We start from the raw sequence: 22,950 nt of genomic DNA on the forward strand, positions 1-22,950 counted from the left end.
TGTTACTCAATACTCCAGCCACTTCCTTCCAGAACTATGATACCTTCTGAGTCATCCCAAAGTCGCTGCCATCTGAAAAGAGAAGATTCTCTACCCAAAGTGAGAGTAGCATTAATATAAAGGTATAAATATTAAGTGAAGTGTTTACTGGGCAGTTTGATAAGCATACTATATACATTTTTCCAGACATCATCAGATGTTATACCCCTATGGCTCATGACTACCCCTGTTTTAAGTTTTCAGTATCAGGGATGTGTTTGCCCCCATGGAGTGGGCCTGCAGTCCAATTGGAGGGTAGTTGGTTTCCACCATGATAGACTCTCTAATTTCTTAATATAGGCACTTGGAGTTATAAATTTCCCTCTTAGGACTGCCTTCCTTAGGTCCCAAAGGTTTTGGTGTTTTGTTGTCTCATCATCAATTAATTCTATGAAGTTTATTGATTTCCTTTTTTATTTTTTCAATGACCCATTCATCATTCAATAGAGTACTGATTAGTCTCCGTGAATTTCTGTATGCTCTGTAGTTTTTCTTGTTGCTGATTTGTAGGTTAATCCCATTGCGATCAGATGGAGTACAGGGGATTATTTCAATTTTCCTGTATTTATTAAGATTTGCTTTGTGTCCTAATATATGGTCTATTTTGGAGAATGTTCCATGTGCTCCTGAGAAAAATGTATGTTCTTCAACATTTGGATGAAATGCTCTGTAGATATCTACTAGGTCCATTTGTTCCATGACATCATTAAATCCTGATTAAATGCTTATTTTTTGCAAGGATGACCTGTCAATTGTTGAGAGTGGGGTATTGAAGTCACCCACTGCAATTGTGTCTGGCATTATCTGTGATCTTAAGTCTAATAGTGTTTGTTTGATGAAATTGGGAGGCCCCATGTTAGGTGCATATATGTTTAGGATTGTAATGTCCTCCTGTTGGAGTGTTCCTTTAATCAGTATAAAGTGACCTTCATCTTTCCTCACTGTGGTGGTTTGATTCAGGTGTCACCCTGTAAACTTAGGTGTTCTGAATGCTAGGTTCCCAACTGATAGAGATTTGGGAATTAACACCTCTTGTAGGCAGTGTGTGGTTGGGAGCAGGCTTGTTGGTGTTATAGCCAGTTTCCTCAAGTCAGTGTTAGGCATACTCTCCTGTTACTATTGTCCACCTTATGTGGGCTAGGGGATGATGTCCACCCTCTGCTCATTCCATCATTTTCTCTGCCATCATGGAGCTTCCCCCTCGAGACTGTAAGCCAAAATAAACTTCTTTTTTCCCATAAGCTGCTCTTAGTTGGGTGATTTCTACCAGCAATGTGAACCTGACTGCAACAGTAAAGTGGTATTGAGGAGTGGGATTGCTGCTAGACACCTGCCTGTGTGACTTTGGCCTTTTGGAGCTGGTTTTCAAGATGAATGTGGAAGGATTTTAAACCTTGGTCTAAGAGACACCTTGCAGTGATATAAGTACAGCTTGATGGACTATTCTGGTCAGATTTAAAAGACCTGAATGCAGTAAGAACTGTGGACTATGAGGTTTGGCTTATGAGGGTGAGAAAGAGCTTTTCTCAGACTGGGCTAGAGGCAGTTTGTGTGAAAAGCTTGCTCTTATGCCCATGTCCTGAGAAGTTGTGCAGGGTTGCTTTGTGTAGAAATGAACTGGTATGAGCAGAAGGATATGGTACAGAAAGAAAAATCTTTGGGTGAATTGCTGCCCATTTAGCTGCAATTGAGAGATTATGACTTTGAGATAGGGCCAGCTGACCTGGAATGGGGCAGCAGGAAGAATCTAGACTCTTTTGGAAGGGCCTGAGTGCTCAAGAGTGTCCTGTTCTTCGAAGTCTGATTTATTTCCCCCTGGATTAACAAATTGGCACCCTACCTGGTATTGTGGAATATAAGAAATGCAGGAAAGAGAGGGTCATTTAGTTTGCAACATGGTCTTGTGTTTTGGAAATGGCCATGGGCAGTGTGAAGCAGGTTTGCTGGATGCCTGCTTGGCGACCTCATGGGGACATAAAGATGAACCATGGATTGCAATGGAGACCCAGTGGAGATGTCTGGACCATGAGATGGCTGCTAAGGAAAACTGCTGGCCCCAGTGAACTCCTCCAGTACTGCGAGTAGTCTAGCTGGAAGAGAGGAATTTGAATACCAGAGACTTGTTACTGGTTAAAATTACAAGACTTGGAGATTTGTCACTGATGAGAGTTTTTGGACTTAGAGGTACAGAGTTTGATGTTTGCCCTGGTTGTTTTAAATTTTGTTTTGGCTGAATATTTCATTGCTATGACCAATGCATCTTTTGCAGTGTGAATATTTATTCTGTGCCATTAGGGGCTTGGGGGGAATTTTTTGGTATTATGGCTCAGTTAAAAGACCGTGGATTATGGGTGGATGAACATCATTGGAATTGATAAAAACTATGGGAATTTTTAAAGTTGGATGAATGCATTGCATTGTATATCATGTTTGGTTATCAGTCTATGGGGGCCAGGGTGGAATGTGGTGGTTTAATTCAGGTTTTGTCTGTTTGGTGCCCTAAGCGCTTCTTGTATATGCATTAGCATTTATTTTCCAATTTGGGGAAAATTCTCTTCCATTAATTTGCTGAAAACACCTACCAAGCCTCTGGATTGAAATATTTCTTCTTCTAGTATACTCTGAATTCTCATGTTTAATCTTTTCATAGTATCTTAGATATCTTGAAATTTCCATTCATACCTTCCTATTAGTTTGTCATTCTCTTTGTTGGACTGCATTAGATCTGCCACCTGGCATTCTAGTTTAGATATTCTGTTCTGTCCTTCATCCATTCCACTGGTGAGACTTTCCACAGTTTTTTTAAAAAAAATTTATTTAACTGACTGTGTTTGTCAGTGCTACAATTTTTGCTTGGTTTTTCTTCAGTATTTCTATTTTCTTTTCCCTTTCTTTCCTTCTTTTCTTTTTTTAAAATTTTTTTGGTTTATTTTTATTTACTTATTTGAGAGCGACAGACAGAGAAAGAGACAGAGAGAGAGAGAGAGAGAGAGAGGAGAAAGAATGGGTGTGCCAGGGCCTCCAGCCACTGCAGATGAATTCCAGATGCATGCATCCCCTTGTGCATCTGGTTAACGTGGGTCCTGGGGAATCGAACCTCGACCTGGGGTCCTTAGGCTTCACAGGCAAGTGCTTAACTGCTAAACTATCTCTCCATCCCTCTTTTCTTTTTTTTTGAGGTAGGCTCTCACTCTAGCTCAGGTTGACCTGGAGTTCAATATGTAGTCTCACTGTGATCCTCCTATTTCTGCCTCCCACGTGCTGGGATTAAAGGTGTGTGCCAACACACCCAGCTCAATATTTCTATTTTCATACTCATGTCTTGTAGTGACCTCCTTATTTCATTAAGATGGTTTCCTGTGTTCTCTTGGAATTTCTTCAGGAATTTGTTTTCCTCTTTAATTCTTTTGATTTCTTCTTTGATTCCTTTGATTTATTTTTTAATTTCTTTGAGTATAGATAAAATAATTTTAAAATATCTTTGTCAGGCATTTCATCTAAAACAGCTTCATTAGGGGCCATTTCTGATAGGTTTATAATTTTTGATAGGATTGTATTGTCTTGATTCTTTGTGTTTCTTGTATTATAATGTGATTTTTGCATCCTGAGTTGATTTGATGCTTGGGTTTTCTAATTATCTGTGCTTTTAGGTTTGGAAATCCAACATTATATACCTTCAGAGAAGGAGTTTAAAGGGGCCAGGTGTAGCTTTTGTACTCCAATACAACCACAGGAGTAATCCTAGGTGTGTCATTTCAATAGATAATGGGAGGAAGACTTTGCCATATCACCATATGTACAATGGCAGGCTGTGACATATGGGCCCAATATGTTTACTCAGATGCATTATAATAGCATTATAATAATCATTAAAACAGGTTTTCAGCAGTCAGTGGGTAGCCCAATGCAGAAAGCTTGTATTGTGCTTACTCAGTATTTCTTTTCTTTTCACTTGCCCCCACATTATCAAGGAGGCCTTCTGCATCATTACAAGGATAGTTTTGTTGCCAACTGTCTAGCTGCATTGAGGCACAAGCACAGCCACATCATATCTTGAGTTACTTCCTCCATCATGATGGTAAGGCTTCATCCACCTGCAAAGAATGTAGAAAAGTGTGTTTGAGTCTGTATTATGTATACAAGCATACCATCTTCCCCAAGTTAACACTTCATCTAGTCCCTTCCACTGGCCAGTTTCAGGATGCTTCCATGTTCCCAGTGGCTTAGATTTCTCATGGAGCTTTCAGATGAGGCTGTATGATGTGGTTATGCTGGACATAAACCAGTCAGACAAAATGAAAAAAAGTTAAGAGTTAGTAAAAAATCATTTCCATGAGGATTTATAGAATACCTGTAAAATGTGAACTACCCCAAAGAGAACAAAAGGCAGTGAAACCTTTACTAGTAGAAGCAGGTCTGTATTAGTCAGGGTTCTCTAGAAGAACAGTATTACTAGAATGAATTATTTTATAAAGGGAATTTATTGGATTAGCTTACAGTAGTCCAATAGCAGTTGCAGGCCTGAGAATCACCGAACCTGGTAGCTGCTCAGTCCACGTGGCCAGATGCCTCAGCAGTCCCGACCTGGCACTGCAGATGGTGCCGGAAAGCCTGGAGGCTTCCTGAGGAGCCGGAAAGCCTGGAGGCTTCCTGAGGAGCCGCTGGGTTTCGATCCACGTGGGTCTTCAGTTGTTGTTGGTCTTTAGTCCGTACTGGTCTTCAATCCACGCTAGAAGGTAGGGAGCAGCTCCAGCAGCCAAGTGGAAGGAAGGAAGGAAAAGAGAGAACTCTTCTACCCAGAGCTTTCTTATATCAAGTCCCTCTCTGAGTGGGGCCGCCCACTCCGGGGGAAGGGCTCACCCTGGGAGAAAGACCTCCTCCTTTAGTTGATCCTTCCTAGAAGCAGCCTGTGGATTACTAAACAGATCAAGTTGACAACACCTTGACTATCACAAGGTCCATCATCAGTTTTAATAGCCGGGGTATACCACTCACATAAAAAGTTTCTAAGGCATATTTTTTCACATGTTGGCGAGACTCACCTGATTGACAGGATGCCCATAGCATGTGGGAAAATGTATCTATAGTTACATGTGTAAAAGCCAGTTTTCCAAAAGATTTAATGTGGGTAACATCCATTTGCCAAAGTTCATTAGCTGTAAGCCCATGAGGGTTAAAACCAATAGCAGGAGCAACAGAAGGGAAGTATTGATAATCAGGACAGGTTTGTATTATACAGTGTGTCAAATGTTTAGGTGTAGAAAAAATTGCTTTTGGAAAATAGTTAATTGTAGCAAGCATGTGAAGATTGGGCCTGATGAAATAAAGAAGAGACTAGAGAATTAGCACAATGGTTGCCAAAGATCATGGATGCAAAAAGACGCAAATGAGAGTGAATACAGGTTATATATAAAAGGCTATCATGTAAACTAATGATGTGTTGCAACTGATGTAGTAGAGTTGTCTTTCATTAGGTATAGATTTGAATTTTGTCACCTCTATGGCTTGTACAATATCTACAACATGAGCATAATCACTGACAATATTAAAAGCCTGGGGAAATGTTGCAATGGCAGAATTATGGCATTAAGTTATTTCTGTGCTATGGAATAAGGGGATAAACAATTTTACATCCATGTTTAGAAACATGGCCACCTGGCCATCTCCTATAACATCTGTGAATACTATCAAAGCATCAGGGAGAGGTGAAAGAGATAATTTTGGGAAGGATAAAAGATGTGTGAGTGATGAATTGTAAAAGTTTATTATAAGGAGGATGATTATTAATTAAGTCTAGATAATTAGCTATAGCTACCTGCCAATCTAAAGAAGATATTCAAAGATCAGGAATTTGTAAAAGGCACATGGAGTTCTACAAGGTCATGACCTAACAACTCTACACATCCCTTATGCCTTGAAGCTATCAATTTACAAATTAATATTAAATATGTGATTATGGATTACGTCTCCTTGTTTGGCATATGCAACCATTCTAAAATGCAAAGTTTATGTTGTAATTGGAGTAAAAAAACCTGTAGGAGAAGAAATAGAATAAATGATTAGAAGAAAGACAGGTAAAGAGTTGTCAACTTGTTGAATTTGAGTATTTTGGTTAGTAAGTTCTGTCTGCTTTAATCCTTTAAAAAATATTAGTATACAGCCACTCTTTCTTCTTTCTTTTTTATTTTTTACATAAAGTTATACCCTTATATCCCCCATACCCTGGTCCTCATTTCCCTTAGGGCCCTCCTCAGTAGTCTTATTGGTGTTCACTGTGGGCCTAATTATTTCTACCCACACTGTGGCTCTTACAATTTTCCTGCTCCCTATTCTGCAACAACTCCTGAGCCTTGACAGATGCATTAGCAGCTTTGTGTTGACCTTGGCAGCATCTGTATTTCTGGTATGATGTACTTTGGTTCACTACATTGTTTGTGGCTTTTTCCCTGGAGTTGGTTGTCAGGCTACCATTGGGAGAAATACTTGTGTCTGCTTCCTCTGCAGCTTCTTCTGCATCTCAGTAAATGTCATAGAGGTGACATACCTCATGGTGAGCAGTCAGATGTCTTTTTTGAGGGGCATATTGGTGCATCTTGGATCTCTGCCATATATAAACTAAAATGGATTTTCCACCAAGGGTGAGAACAGCTTTGATTAAGGTGGATATACATAGAAGTTTCAGAGACATTCTGATGAGGATTCCCACTTCACTTGTCCAGAGAACAATGGGAGTTTCTCTCTGGGAGTTGTGAGTTTCCTGACTATGTGGTGCTGACTTGGTTCTTAGCACCAGTTATGAGTTCTCTCCTGCTAAGCAAACTTTATGTCCTAATGGAGGGCAGTTGGTTAATCACAAAGGTTGTGTAACACTATTGCACAAGTGTGTACTTTTTATCTGGCTGGTTGATTGCAAAGCTTAAAAGATCTCCTGCTTATTCATATTGTTGGTGATGGTGATGATTGTCACACATTAGCTTCCATAGTACTTTCCAGCTCCATGAGGGTTTGTCAGGAGAGGACTGGCTTTCCTCTCAGTTACCACATGAGATGGCAGCCTGTAGTGTCTTCACGAATAAGTTCTTATGTTTTGCTCAGTTGGGTAACCAAGTACTTGACAAGGGCCTACATTGTTTTGGGGACCTCATGGATCTCACTGGCCAACTGTTCATTGTGGGGGCTAACCCAATTATGGTCCTGTGATTCACAAGCCAGAGCCAATGATTTTAGGAGTAAGCTTTCTCCACCTTCTATTGGGCATTTTGTTCTGGCCCATCCCTATCCCTTAATTGGGGCTTATACCTTGTATACTGGTATCCAGAAGGAAGGTTCCTATTGTACTAACTGCCTTACATTTTAGTTTTGTGTACTTCCCCTCCCCACTCTCCCTTACCCCAGCCTCTCCACCATCCAATTACAAATATTCTTTCCTTCTACTGGTTTGTCTGGCATCTCCTTCCCTCCTCCCTCCCTATTTTACTTTTTTATGGTCTCATTCTAGTTATATGCCCATAGTCCCAATACTTACTGCCTTTTACATTCCTCTTCAGTTAGTCCAGTTTAGGAGCCACATATGGCAGAAAACATATATCATTTATCTTTCTTAGATTTGCTTGATGTCACTTAGGATGATATTTTCCAAGTCTATCCATTTTCACTCAGTCAATAGGCAACTGGGCTGATTCCAGTTCATAGCTATTTTAAATAGAGCAGTGATAAACATGGTTGAGCAAGTATCTCTGAAGTAAAGAGTGAGGTCTTTACGGTAAATACCCAGGACTGAAATAGCTGGGTCATATGATAGATCTATTTTCATCTTTTTCAGGCATCTGATTTTCAAAGTGGTTGTACAGTTTGTACTCCCGCCAGTAGTGAATAAGGGTCTTTCCCCATAGCCTTGCCCACACTTATTGTCATTTGAATTTTGATGCTTGCTACTCTGACTGGAGCAAGATGGAATTTCAAAGTTATTTTGATTTGTATTTCCTTGATGACTAAGGATGTTAAACATTTCCTTAAGTTCTAAAAGGAACTAAATAGCGAGTTCTCAAAAAAGAAAGAAAGAAAGAAAGAAAGAAAGAAAGAAAGAAAGAAAGAAAGAAAGAAAGAAAGAAAGAAAGACAGACTCATGGTATATAAACAACTAAAAAAAGTTCCATATCTGTAACAATCAGGGAAATGGAAACTAAAACTACTTTGAGATTCTATCTCACTCCTATCAGAATAGCTGTTATCAAGAAAACAAATGACAATAAATGCTGGTGAGGATACAGAAAAAGAGGAATCCTTGTTACATTGTTGCTGGAAATGTAATTTGGTATGGCCATTGTGGAAATCAGTGTGGAGGACCCTGAGACAGCTATAAATAGATTTACCTTATGACCTAGCTATACTACTCCTAAGCATATATCCTAAGGACTTGTCACACTACCTTGGAGATACTTGCTCAATCATGTTTATTGCTGCTCTATTGACAATAGCTAGGAAATGGAACCAGCCTAGATGTCCCTCAACTGATGAGTGGATAATCAAGATGTGGTACATTTTACAATGGAGTTTTATTCAGTGACAAAGAAAAATGAAATTATGAAATTTTCAGGAAAATGGATGGACCTGGAAAGCATTATATTTAGTGAGGTAACCCAAGCCCAGAAAGTCAAGTACCACATGTTTTCTCTCTTATGAGGATCCTAGCTACAAGAGTTTGGACTTGTATGTGAGTTGGAATAAAACTCAGTAGCAGGTAAGGAGGAGGAGGAGGAAGAACTTAAGGGGATGGCATTGTATATATGTAAGTAGAACAGATTACTGAGGATGGAAAGGACTAAGTGAGGTCAGAGGAAGGGATTGAGTAAAGGAAGGGTGGGAGGAGGGTTAATCAAAATCTAAAAGGGGCCAAGTATTGTGGCACATGCCTGTAATCCTAGCACTCAGGAGGCAGAGGTAGAAGGATTGCCATGAGTTCAAGGCCACCCTGAGACTATAGAGTAAATTCCAGGTCAGCCTGAGCTAGAGTGAGACTCTACCTTGACAAAAATTTATAGAAGGGCATGAATAAGTCTTATGGAAACCTACTTTCTTGGACAATGGCACACCCAGAAGCCATAGAAAATTTTCAGTGCCAGGAATTGGATACCTTCTAGTGAGTTGTTGACCAGGGAAGTCCCTGATGCATCTGCTTGTTTTTTAGCCCATTTGTTTGAAATACCATTTTCCAACCTTTCACCCTTAGGTTGTGTTTGTCTTTTATGGAAAGGTGGGTTTTGTGGAGGCAACAAATAGAAGATATTGCTTTTTAACCCAGTCTGAAAACCTGTGTCTTTTGGTTGGGTCATTAAGCCATTGATGTTAAGAGTTGCTATTGAAAGATGTGTATTTATTCTGCTATTCTTGTTTTGTAGTTCTTCTGGTTTTTCCTTTACTCTCTTGTATTAACTATTATTTCACTATGGTTTATTTTTTCCTTGTTCCTTATGTGTGTGCTTTTCTTTCTCTTCCACATAGAGGATCCTTTCAAGTATTTTTCTGTAGAGCTGTTTTAGTGTTCATATATGCCTTTAGACTGTTTTTTTTTTTTTTGTGGAATGTCCTTATTTCAACTATTTGGATGGATAGCTTTGCAAGATAATCTTGGTTGACAGTTGTAATCTTTCAGAATTTGGAATACAACATTCTAAGCTCTTTTGACTTTAAAATATGCGTTTAGTAATCTGCTGTTATCCTGTTGGGCTTGCCTATATATGACTTGATTTTTCTCTCTGACTGCTTTTAACATATTTTCTTTGGTTTGTGTGTTTTGTAGTTTAATTATAATATGACAATGAGAGTTTCTTTCCTGATTTTGTCTGTTCTGCATTCTAAAGTTTTCCTGTATCTGCATTGGCATAACTTTCCCTATTTGGGGGAAGAGTTTTTCTTTGATTTTGTTGAAAATATCTGCTATGCCTTTGGAGTGAAATTGTTCTCCTTCTACTATGCCCTGAATTCTTTTGTTTCTTCTTTTCATAGTGTCCTAAATGTCTTGAAATTCCCATTCATGCCTTCCTATTAGTTTGTCTTTCACTTTGTTGGACTGTATTAGATCTGCAACCTGGTCTTCTTATTTAGATATTCTGTACTCTCCTTGATCCATTCTACTGGTGAGACTTTCTACAGAGTTTTCTGTTTGACTTACTCTGCTTTTCATTTCCAATTTTTCTGGTTGCTATTTTTTCAGTATTTCTATTTCCTTACTCATGCCTTGTATTGACCTCCTTATTTCATTAAGTTGGTTTCCTGTGTTTTCCTTCTATTATTATAATGTACAGATTTTTGCATCTTGAATCAATTTGATGCTTGGTTTTCTAATTATCTGCAGCATTCTCAGCCATGTAAATTCAAATATCTTCAGGGTAGTTGTTTAAGGTGCCAAGTATAGTTCTTATAGTCCAAGAAAACAGTAAAAGTGACCCTAGGTATTGAGTTTGCCTGCTATTCAAGTATTGTAGTAAATGGGGGGAGCAATTTACTGGAAAATTATAAAATTCAACTGAGCACTATACATGTTCAATCTAAACCAGCTCAGAGTACTTATGCAAGAGTGGAGATTAAACAACATATATTCTACTAAAGCAAAGTCCTTAAGGATGTATGTTTCCCCACTCCTTTAATCCTGTCAGATTTCTGGTCTGAAATGGGTTCCAAGTCAGCCTAGGCCTAGGTGAGACCCTGCCCCCAATAAAGACAGAAGGAAAAAGACAAAGGTCTTATGAATCAGGAAACATCACAGGCAACAATAGTCAACACCAAAATACAGCTTATTTGAGAATGGTAAAGCCAGCTGTTGCAGTCAGGTTCACATTGCTGGTAGAAATCACCCAACCAAGAGCAGTTTGTGGGAAAAAGAGGTTAATTTTGGATTACAGGCTCTAGGGAAAGCTCCACAATGACAGGGGAAAATGATGGCATGAGAAGAGGGTGGACATCACCCCTGGCCAACATAAGGTGGACAATAACAGGAGAGTGTGCCAAACACTGGCATGGGTAAACTGGCTATAACACCCATAAATCCACCACCAACAATACACTGCCTCCAAGAGGTGTTAATTCCCAAATCCCCATTAGCTGGGAATCTAGCATTCAGAACACCTAAGTTTATGGGGGACACCTGAATCAAAACACCACATTTCTCCCCAAACCCCCATAAACTGATATCTATACATGATATAAAATACAATGCATTCAGTCCAACCTTAAAAGTCCCCATAGTTTTTATCAATTCCAATGATGTTCATACATCCCCATAGTCCAAAGTCTTTTAAGTGAGCCATAATACCAAAACAACCTCAAAAAACCCATAATGGCACAGAATAAACATTCACACTGCAAAAGATGTCATTGGACATAACAAAGAAATATTTAAGCAATACATGACTTAAACAGAGCAAACATCAAACTCTGTAGCTTCAAGTACAACAACTCTAGTTAGTGACAAATCTCCCAGTCCAATAACTCTAACCATCAACAAGTCTCTGGACTTCCAATTCCGCCCCTCCAGCTAGGCTACTCACAGTCCTGGAAAATTTCAATGGGCCCAGCAGTTTTTCTTAGTAGCCATCTCATGGTTCTGGCATCTCCACTAGGTGGGTCTCCACTGCAATTCACGGTTTATCCTCATGGCCCCGTGGGGTCTCCATATAGGCATTCAGCAATCCTGCTTCACACTGCCCATTCCCATTTCCAAAACACAAGACCATGTTGCAAATTCAATGACCCTCTCTTTCCTATATTTCTTATACTCTACAATATCAGATAGGTTGCCAGTATGTTAATCCAGGGGGGAATAAAGCAGACTTTGAAGAACAGGACATGCCTTGAGCACTCAGGCCCCTCTTCCTATTGCCCCAGTGCAGGTCAGCTGTCCTAAGCTCAAAGGTTGCAATATCTCAGTTGAAACTGGACAGGCAGAAGTTTTGGCCTAAACTTTTCTTTCTGTGCTATAGCCCTCTGCTCATATCAGTCCATTTCTTCGCAAAGCAACCCTGCACAACTTCTTAGGACATGAACATAACAGCAAGTTTCTCACACAAACTGATAGACCAGTCCAAGCAAAGTTATTTCTCACTCTCCTAAGCCGAACCTCACAATCCATAGTTCTTACTGCATTCATGTCTTTAAACTCTGACCAGAAAAGTCCATCAAGCTATACTTACAGCACTGCAAGGCATCTCTTAGGCAAAGGATTCAAATCCTTCCACATTCCTCTTGAAAATCACCTCCAAAAGGCCAGTCACGCAGTCAGGTGTCTAGAGGGAAAATGATGGCATGAGCAGAAGGTGGATATTATCCCCTAGCCAACATAAGATGGACAAAAGCAACAGAAGTGTGTGCCAAACACTGTCATGGGGAAACTATTTGTTGGCTCACTTTCATTTCATTTATAGCTCTTTTGAGGTTTGTATAGTTTTCTTCAATTAAGTTAAGCCTACTGACAAAAGCTGAGTGCTCTAAGATATGATTCTGCTCAATTTCATTTATGCAGCTGTTGGTGTTTTAAAAAACATTTTTATTGGGCTGGAGAGATGGCTTAGCGGTTAAGTGCTTGCCTGTGAAGTCTAAGGACTCTGGTTCGAGGCTCGGTTCCCCAGGTCCCACATTAGCCGGATGCACAAGGGGGCGCATGTGTCTGGAGTTCGTTTGCAGAGGCTGGAAGCCCTGGTGTGCCCCTTCTCTCTCTCTCCCTCTATCTGTCTTTCTCTCTGTGTCTGTCGCTCTCAAATAAATAAATAAAAAATAAATAAAAACATTTTTATTTATTTATTTGAGAGAGAGAGACAGACAGATAGGCAGAAAGTGAATGGGTGTTCCAAGGCCTCCAGCCACTGCACATGAACTCCAGATGCCTGTACCACCATGTGCATCTGGCTTTTTGTGGGTCCTGGGGAATTGAACCTGGATCCTTTGGCTTTGCAGACAAGTGCCTTAACTGCTAAGCAATTTCTCCAGCCACAATTATTAGTTTTTTACTGATTTGCTTCCTATTCAACAATTCACTTGGTCAGTGTCACATAGCTTACTGTGCTATTTTGGGATTCAGTTTCTGTGTTTCTTCTATGTTTTCATTGGAGGCTTCCATGGTGGGACTAGGCAATCTTGTTGGAGATCTCTCAGGTTGTTGATTTTGTTGTTGTTTTTATGGTGGGGTCTACCCATCTCAGGGGAAAAGTCTTATTTTATTAAGGAATAAGGAAGTATTTTTCCTTGTAGGATCTTCAGTGAGTGTTCCATTTAGGTTTGAATTGGATTGGAGTGGGACAGGGTTATAACCACAGAAGTGCAGGTTGTGGAGGTTGGTAGCACACTAGTAGTTCTAGGCTGGTGGCTGATTCAAGAGCTTGGAGCATTGGAATTTCTTCAGCCTCTGGTCACAGCCAAGCCTTGCCTGTGGGGCTCAGGATCAGTAGCACTTTCCCTATTTTCTCACTGTACTCCATCTGAGAAGGTTGTGGAGGTGTGTGGTTCTTGTTCACCCTGGGGCCACTGCACATCAGTCTCCCAGGGGCATCCAGGCAACTGTGGAGCAGGGTCTTGAGTGGCCATGACTGTGACAGGAAGAAACATTTGGGAGACAGCTTCAGAGGACAGCTTGTTTATTTGTCAGGGGAACTGGTTAATAAGCATTTGTGAAAGAGCAGGAAGAGGTAGTGGTCATAAGGGGACTGGTTAGCTCAAAGGTCCTACTGATGCCTAATTAGCATGTAGTGACATCACAGGTGAGAGGGAAAGGGTCACAGGGTCTAAGTAGTTGAAGACAAAGGTATGGGGTATGGGTCATAGGGGGATTGGCTGGGTGAAGGCTGTTGGCTGACACCTCATTAACATATAGGGACATGCAGGGCAAGCAGCAAGAAGTTACAAGGCTCTGGGGAAAGTGAAACCTAAGTCTTATCAAGACATCCTCCCACTGCCTGTGCAGGGTCCAAGAAGCCTCATACCAGAATCAGAGGTACTAGGAGCCAGGGAACTGGGTTGAGTTTCTTGATGCTTCTTGGAATTCAATGGATTATGTCCTCATTAAGCTTAATCAACTGATTGTTGAGCACATTGATTGTTTTTTTTTATTTTATTAATTTATTTGAGAGAGAGAAAGGAGCATATAGAGTGAATGTGTGAGAGAGAATGGGCATGCCAGGGCCTCTAGCCCTGCAAACAAACTCCAGATACATGTGCCACCTTGTGCATTTGGCTTACATGGATCCTGGAGAATTGAACCTGGGTCCTTTGGCTTTGCAGGAAACAGCATTAACCACTAAGCCATCTTTCCAGCCCTCATCAGTTGTTGACTCACATTCAATTTGCTTATTTGTCAGATAAGATCTCTCTGATTATCTTCAATTATATTGAGATGATTGATGGGTCCTGTCCATGTTTCTCTTGTGTTTCACGTATACACTTGTTGGTTTTTTGATGATTTTTTCTAATTCTGCCAATCATTTGTTCATGGTTTCATTAAGTTTGTTTAATAAGCTTATCTTTCTTCCATCTTGCGATTCTAGGTCTGGAGTACCCTCTGTGTTTTCTTTGGAATCTTCCATTGTGGGACTAGGCATTCTTGACGGAGACCTCTCAGCTTGTTGTCATTTGTTGTGTGTTGGGGTTTGCCCATTTTCAGGTAGTTGTTTTGTTTTGTTAAGGATGTAACAATTATTGGATCTTGTGGGATATTTTCTTTTTTTCACATTTTTTTAAAAAAAAATTTATTAGCATTTTCCATGATTATAAAAAAAATCCCATGTTAATTCCCTCCCTCCCCCCACACTTTCTCCTTTGAAATTCTATTCTTCATCATATTACCTCCCCATCACAATCATTATACTTACATATATACAATACCACCTATTAAGTACCCTCCTCCCTTCCTTTCTCTTCCCTTTATGTCTCCTTTGTAACTTACTGGCCTCTGCTACTAAGTAGTTTCATTCTCACGCAGAAGCCCAGTCATCTGTATTGTGGGATATTTTCTTTTCTTTCTTTTCTTTTCTTTTTTCAAGGTAGGGTCTCACTTTGGCCCAGGAATTAACTATGTAGTCTCAGGGTGGCCTCTTGAACTCACAGCGATCCTCCTACCTCTGCCTCCCGAGTGCTGGGATTAAAGGCATGTGCCACCACACCCGGCTCTTATGGGATCTTTGATGAGTGTTCTGTTTAGATTTGATCCAGATGAGAGTGGGATGGTATTGTATCTTCAGGTTTTAGTTGCTTGCCTTTGCTTTTGGAGAGGGTCTTTCTTGTGTATTCTGTCTCTTAGAGGTTCTGGATTAGACCCTGGCTGGCCTGGACAAATCTCTGGCCAAACAGGTCTACTCACTTGCTGGCCCTTGTTGGTAGGAATGGCTGAAGTTGCTGGTGGAAGGCTCATGGAGTGAAGGGGATTCAGTTATTCGAATCAGGGTGAATGAAGGGCTGTCAGGCTCACACAGTTGTGTTGATGGCCTCTTGATTAGCCCCTACCCTGACCTCCCTGAGTATGCAGAAAGCACCAGTTCTTTGGTAAGGACCACTTTGTATGTGGGGGTCAGGCAGACTCTTTCCTGGTGCAAAAGCTCTTGTGGCATTTTTGGGTGTGTGTGGTGTTCAGACAGATTGCCTTATTGTCTGATGCTCCAACAGGACAGTGTGGTGGTGTGGCAGTCCACAGGCACCAGCTCTCTCTATCTGCCCATGTGGAGCACAGGGAGACCATCAGTTTTTGTGTGCCCCTGGCTGTGCCATGTGTAGAGATCAGGAGGTGGTCCACTAGTGCATGCGTATAAATTGAGCTACTCACCAGTGCTGGCGCGTGTCCCAATCCCCATGCCCCTGCTGCACTCTTGTGGAGGTCGGGCTGCTCCCTCATGTGCACATGTGCCAGCTGCTGTGTGGGTTGACCCCAGTCCAAGATCATACAGATATGACCCAGCTTACTGCAGCCGCAGTTGTGGAGGACAGGGAGACTGTCAGCCCGTATACACCTCCATATGTACCATGTTGGGATCAAGGGGCAGCCGAGGAGATCAGGTTACTCACCTTTGCCCCAGCCCTCGCCCCAGGTAATGCTCAGTCCACATTACCCTGACACATACTGGGACTGTTCATTATACTTTGAGAGAGAGATTTCCACTAATAACATTTCATGAATGGGTTATAATTTAAGTCAGGTACTGAAATATGAATTTTCCTTTATTTATTTATATAAAGGGATGGTAAGGAAACAATCTTTCAAACCAATAACAATTAAAGGTTATTGGGTAGGGATTGCTATTGAGCTGGGAACCCTAGTTGTTAAGGCTCTATGGGTTGTATAACTTTATTACTTCTGTTAACTCTTATAATAATCTCCATTTTCCTGATTTCCTATGGATAGCAAAAGTAGGAGGGTCCCAGGGACTCAAAGTTTCATGCATATGCCCTCCTTCTAATTGTTGCTGTACTAATTAGTGTACATGTTATAACGTCTTCCTTGGTAAGGGCCACTGTTGCACCCAGACAGGTTTGTTGGTTAACCAAATAATGGTAATAGCATGCTTGGATGGGGGAGTTGGAACAGTGGTCATTGGAATAAATTTGGCTGATATCTTAATCCACATTGATCTTGTTACTGTGAAGACACTAGCTTGTTTTCCTTTTAGATGTTTACCCAGGACATACCCCATCCTTATTATTTTTCCAGCTGAGGTTCTTTCAAGCCAATCTGTAGTAGTAAGGCAAATGCCCAATGAAGCCAGTGTATCTTCTCCATGTATATTAATAGGTATTGCTGCTATATGACAGATAATACCTATATGATGTAATTGGCTCACTATAAATACATAGATCATTGTTCCACTTAGCCAGGGACTCTAAGGCCTGTTAAAGAAGATTAGGGCTCTTTAGTTGGCCAACGTACAGGTAAATTATGTTTGGCTAACAACGTTGTACCTCTGCCAGTGTCAAGAAGACATATAAAACATCTTTACATCTTTGGCTAATGTATAACTCTATCAGTGGGTTTTCCTCAGCAATTTCATTTGTCCAGAATACATGATTATTGCCTGTACACCCCAAACCTCTTTTTATTTCCTGTCATCTATAATTAATTGGTTTATGATGAGATAATAATTGAGCAATTGGTTTGCTTATGGTAAAAGCAACAATACCTTTAAATGCTATAATTTTTAATTCTTTGGTATAATTAGTGTCTATCAGTCATGGGTAGACATATATGCCTTTACTAGCTAGTTCTTTCTTGCCCACTTCTTTTCCATGCCTCTACTTCCAAAATCCCTTCTTCCAGTAACCATGGACAATACTGTAAAATATTCTGTTAGGTCCTACTGGTGATCATGATTTACATGTGCCCCCACCTGACAACAGAAATTTCAAGAGGGATATATAATGTTTAATGTCTGATGGATTCTGCCCCACTGTTACCCTGACATTACTTCAGTCCACCTCTGACAGGAATCCCAGGGTGTAAGGGTCACTGCACAATACAGTTTTCAGCCTCAGTTCATACCACATGACAGGTGCCATTGCTACCCGGTGGTATCAGCAAGTGGACATTGTACCCTGATATCTGGAGCAGCAGGTGCAAAGACTCAGTCTCAATTGTGGTTTGAGCTCCAGGGGATCGGGGGACTGACATAGGGTCTCATACCGAAGGAGCTGTGAGCTCTTGCTTTTATTGCAGTATTATCAGTTGGTAAAATCAACAATTGGCACAGTGTACAAAAGTTATTTGTTAGGTTTAAACAAAATATTATTCTTAGGCTTCCTTAATAGTCTCAGCCTGTGTGTGTCAGATGGAACATATTTGCATATCCTCTGGGTTCTGGGAATCTAGGGTGCTGGGCTGCAGATGATGTAGAGATGAGGTCATGTGCTCCTCCAGCTGGAAGGACTTCAACAGGTGCGTGGTGTGTAACCAGTTCCCCTGGAGGATGTGTGTGTGTGAGTGATACAATTTGAGACTGACAGCTCATGGGAGGTTGTGGCAGGAATCTTCTATTTCATCTTCATTTTGAGAGAGATGATAAATCATGGTAAACTATGGATGGTGGTTTATGCATTTAATCCCAACTCTGAGGATGCTAAAATAGGAGAATAGCTGTGAATTCAAGTGTAGCCTAGGCTACTGAGTAAATTATAGGTCAGTCTGGGCTAGAATGACATTCTGCCTTAGACAAAAAATAAAAATAAACAAGCAAATTATTACAGCAATCAAGTTGGTGGTACATGTTTAATACCAGCATTTGAATAGTGAGACACAGGACCTCAAGTTTCAGGGCATCTTGGGTTAGTAGTGTATTTTAAATCAGCATGAACTATAAGACTTGCTCTTGTAACAAGGTGGTGCAGCCAGGCATGGTGGCGTACGCTTTTAATCCAGCACTCGGGAGTCAGAGGTAGGAGGATCGCTGTGAGTTCCAGGACAACCTGAAACCACACAGTGAATTCCAGGTCAGCCTGGACTACAGAGAGACACTACCTCAAACAAACAAACAAAACAAGGAGGTGGAAGATGATGGATAAAGGCGAATAAAGATGATGATGAGCAATAGTTACAAGTAAACAAGTAAGCAAGATAGATAGAATAAAAGAAAGAGAGGAGGGCAAGGAGGAAGTATAAACGGATGGGGAGGAGTATAAAAGGAAATTCTCCTAGGGCTTTAAAAGCATTATAATATCATTTGGCCATTGTATAACAGATTATGTACATATACAAGAGAAACTATAATATTCTCTAGAACTCTCCAGGCTGCTTTCAAGTCACAATACTTCTTAGAATAAGCTCAAGATCCTTTATGCTCTATAAGAGTTGATCATAGATCCACTTCAAGCAAAGTATGCCTCTTCCCTGTTATTTTTACTTTTTGGCATTTTAAGGCAGGATCTCACTCTACCCAAGGCTGACTTGGAACTCATTCTGTAGTCCCAGGCTGGCCTCAAACTCACAGGGATCCTCCTACCTCAACCTACCAAGTGTTGGGATTAAAGTCATGTGCCACCATGCCTAGCTCTATTCTTTTTATATAGTGCATAATAAGTTGGCCTTTGGCAGAAATTCTAGATGGAAAGTAGTCCTGTCTTCCTTCACCTGAGGGTTTCACTGGTTTCATTTGCTTTCCTTGTAGGTACATGAATAATTAACCTGAGTACCTGGAATCCCATCTAAAACCATCATATGATTGACCTTTCCCTGTGCTCAGGGTTCCCCAAAATCATTCTTTAGCCTTCACCTATATTACTATCTCATCTCTAAAAATTGAAGCCCCATTCTTTCCCCATTTTATGTCTTTTCCTCTGAAATAATGTTTTCTTTTGTTTTTTTTTTAAGAAATATTTTTATTTATTTGCAAGGAGAGAGGGAGTATGAATGAATGAACAAATAAGAATGGGCATGCCATGGCCTTTAGCCACTGAAAATGAACCCCAGATGTATGTACTACTTTATGCATCAGATTTACATGTGTACTGGCTAATCAAACCTAGGTCATTAGGCTTTGCAGGCAAGTGCCTTAAGTGCTGAGCCATATCTTCAGCCTAAGACAAGATTTTCTATTTTGCCTAAGCTAGGATGAATAGAACTTCTGGCTGAAGCAATTTTCCTGTTTTAGACTCTGAAGTAGCTGGGACTTATATACACACACGACCTGGCCATGATATATCTTAATGGTCTTTGTGTTCTAGGATCTAGCACAGTTCCTGAACCCTGTCAGGCTTATGTGATATTTGTCATCAAGTTACTTAATAAATGATATTTTTAAAAAGTGTGAATGGATATTTTAATGCTGTAATTAATAGGTATATATTCAGTAATATATATGTCCAAGGGATAGGACAGAATAGCTAGAGCAGGAAGATATATTGGTAAAACTATTAAATAGATTTTCCAAAGGAATGACTTAATAAGTGGTGTGAAGTCAGTGAGGAAGGCTATGGCAAAGATACAATTAGATGGCTGAGGAGAACTGATGCCCTATCAGAGACAAAACCCTGCTTGTTAGCTTAATTTTGAGTGTGGTACTGTGGCTCCTTTTCTCCCTGTGGGCCTCTAGGAAAAGAGATGATGGTACTATCAATCTTCTGGGTGTGGATGTGAACCCACTAATTCTGGCTCAGGCTGACTCCAGGTACAAACATTGTCTGATGCAACCAAAGTGCTGGAATAGTAGATACTATGAAAGCACTATGGGGAAACAAGGCCTGACCTCATCATGTAAAGATACCAACACCTTTACACATGTCAACAAAGGTGGCATGAAGGCTACCTGTGGAAATAAGGATGTAACTCCTCATAGAGAAACTTAAGAACAAGTAGGCTGCTTCTCTGGGTTACTACTTGCAAGATAAGAAGGTCTCTCCAGTGTCCATATTGGTGCCAAACCAGCAGGTTTTAGGTACATTGTTACTACCTTTCTTGCCCACCTTAATGAATTTTTTTTACATCCATAGCCAGCAGGCCACTGGCCAGAGCTGCCTCTGCTTTCTTTCTGTTTCTCCTTCATGTCCAGAACATTGAGGACCTTTCATTCCTTGCCGGGGATCCAGAAAGTGAGTTTCCTAGGTCTTTCTGTTTTACAGTTTGTGTTTAATAAATGAAAATGTCTCTAAACCCAGGGAGAATTGTCAGGAGCAGGCAGCTCAAGGGGAATTTGTGGAGTAGGTGTGCCCAGCCAAAAGAAGGAAATGGAAGCAGATAGTCACAGACACCAGTTGCAGGGCAAAACAGAGCTATGCATTTTATTCCAGTCACAGGGTGCTTATACAGAGAGTGAGCATGCAGGCGCATCTCAAACAATGATCTCATCTGCATGAGGGACACTGAATCATAGTTACTTATGAAACTTTAGCCAGTTTGTGTGCTCGACTGCAAGCCAAACCTATTAAAGGTATATGCCCTTATAAGAATTAGTCTTCTCGCCGGGCGTGGCGCCTTTAATCCCAGCACTCGGGAGCCAGAGGTAGGAGGATCGCCGTGAGTTCAAGGCCACCCTGAGACTACAGAGTTAATTCCAGGTCAGCCTGGACCAGGGTGAGACCCTACCTCAAAAAAAACCAAAAAAAAAAAAAAAAAAAAAAAGAATTAGTCTTCTTATCCTGGTGTAGTGGTACAGCCCTTTAAAACCAGCACTTAGGAGGTAGAGGTAGGATTGCTGTGAGTTTGAAGCCACCCTGAGACTACATAGTGAATTCCAGATCAGCCTGGGTTAGAGCAAGACCTTACCTTGAAAAACCAAAAAAAAAAAAAAAAAAAAAAAAAATTAATCTTACTGGTTCTTGCACATTCTTTCCCCATGGTCTCTACTTAAGTGCTCTCAGAGTTCAGAGCAGATGGAATGAAATAGAATTTCCTTGTCCATCAGTTCCTTGTCAGGGGAAGGTAGACTTTTAACTTTCTGTGGAGGTAAGGGTGGTAAGTTGATTTAGAGAGCACTGGGAAAAATTCTAGAGTTCTTAGCAACTAGCTGGAATTTTTTTTTTTGGTTTTAGGTAGGGTCTCACTCTAGACCAGGCTAACCTGGAATTCACTATGGAGTCTCAGGGTGGCCTCGAACTCACAGCAATCCTCCTACCTCTGCCTCCCAAGTCTAAGTGGAATTTTTAAGAGAGGCATTTTGCCTGTTATAGGTAAATGAGACCTGAGGAGATGAGTTTATGACCAAATGTCAGCATAACAAATAGACTTCCCTGCCCCAAAGAAATCATCCAGCATGAGACTGCCACAGCAATTCAGAGTGGGCCATTCTTGTTTAAAGCTGCTATTCATTTTGTTGTTGGCTTGAATGAAATACTCCCAAGATGTTTGTTTTACACGGCAATTTTATCTAAGGTTCATAAAATTTGGCTATTTTACATTACTTTTTCTTTAATTTTTCTCTTTATCAAGTGATATCTGACAACTCTGGGGCCTTGGGGAAGTTACAGAAAGATTCAAAGTTTCTTTTTTATTCTTTTTAACTATACTTTTTTTTTTAATACAAATATATTTAGCTTAGTGGAAACCATGTTAAATGTACTAATTAGCCTATAGGTTCAGTGTTTAACAACCTGCTATCTAATTTCTATGAAGAGACATCTGGACATGTTATATAGAAAGTAGTTTCTGATGTATTACAAACCACTATTTCTGCTGTCTTGTGACTATCTGAATATAGTGTTTACCATTTGCCCTATAGTAGTCTCTCCAGCTGTTTGCAATGCCCTGAACTGAGACAATGCCCTGCTTCTCCAAGATGCAAGCTATAGGCCAGTGTTTAGTTATCACCTAGGAGACCTCAGCCTCCCTGACTATTCATATTTGCAAGGTGATTGTGAAGTAGTTGCTGGTTATATGTTCAGCACAATAATCTTTCTGCCTTAACATAACCTGTTTAAAAATTGGAAACTATTGGGCTGGAGAAATGGCTTAGCAGTTAAGGTGTTTGCCTATGAAGCCTAAGGAGCCAGGTTCTACTCCCCAGAACCCACATAAGCCAGTTTGATTGCAGTGGCTAGAGGCCCTGGTGGAACAAATTCTCTCTGGCGTGTGCTCTTGCTCTCTCTCTCTCATAAAAAAATTGGAAACTATCATTCCCCCAGAAAGGAGGCAGAATTTATCAAACCTTTCTTCTTATAAGACTTGCTTCATAAAAATTTTAAAGCTACTCGAGAAGTGATAAAGTCTCAATTCTTTGTAGGATATTTGAACCCTTTTCTCAAGCTCTGCAGTCAGTCCAATGCCCCTGAGGTGAGGCAGTCACTCCAGATCATTTCCCTTAATGAGGAAAAGTCAATAGTCTGAACAATTACACTGATCATGCCATGTCTTATAAAGCTCAAACTTTCCAGTACTCACTTGGACAGTTAGCGCTGTATCTCTGTGTAGAGTAAAATACTAAATTACAGGCAAATTATTACCTTCAGAGAATCACTTAA

General features: G+C 40.5%; 1 protein-coding gene across 5 annotated transcripts in view; it reads left to right on the forward strand.

The window, feature by feature from the left end:
- The window catches only part of LOC101597588 (ribonuclease 4-like), an 85,812-nt gene that overhangs the window by 35,741 nt on the left and 27,121 nt on the right, over positions 1 to 22,950 (forward strand). Inside the window, exon 1 of one of the 5 annotated variants that reach the window (XM_045156731.1) lies at positions 12,404 to 12,468. The exons of 3 other annotated variants lie outside the window; for them this stretch is intronic. The gene's annotated coding sequence lies outside the window, so the exon portion shown is untranslated. Of the gene's footprint in view, positions 1 to 12,403; positions 12,469 to 20,488; positions 20,587 to 22,950 lie in introns of those variants that run through there. One more of the 5 variants, XM_045156733.1, reaches the window with a different exon arrangement.

Source organism: Jaculus jaculus, chromosome 8 (assembly GCF_020740685.1).
Source record: "Jaculus jaculus isolate mJacJac1 chromosome 8, mJacJac1.mat.Y.cur, whole genome shotgun sequence".
Taxonomy (NCBI): domain Eukaryota; kingdom Metazoa; phylum Chordata; class Mammalia; order Rodentia; family Dipodidae; genus Jaculus; species Jaculus jaculus.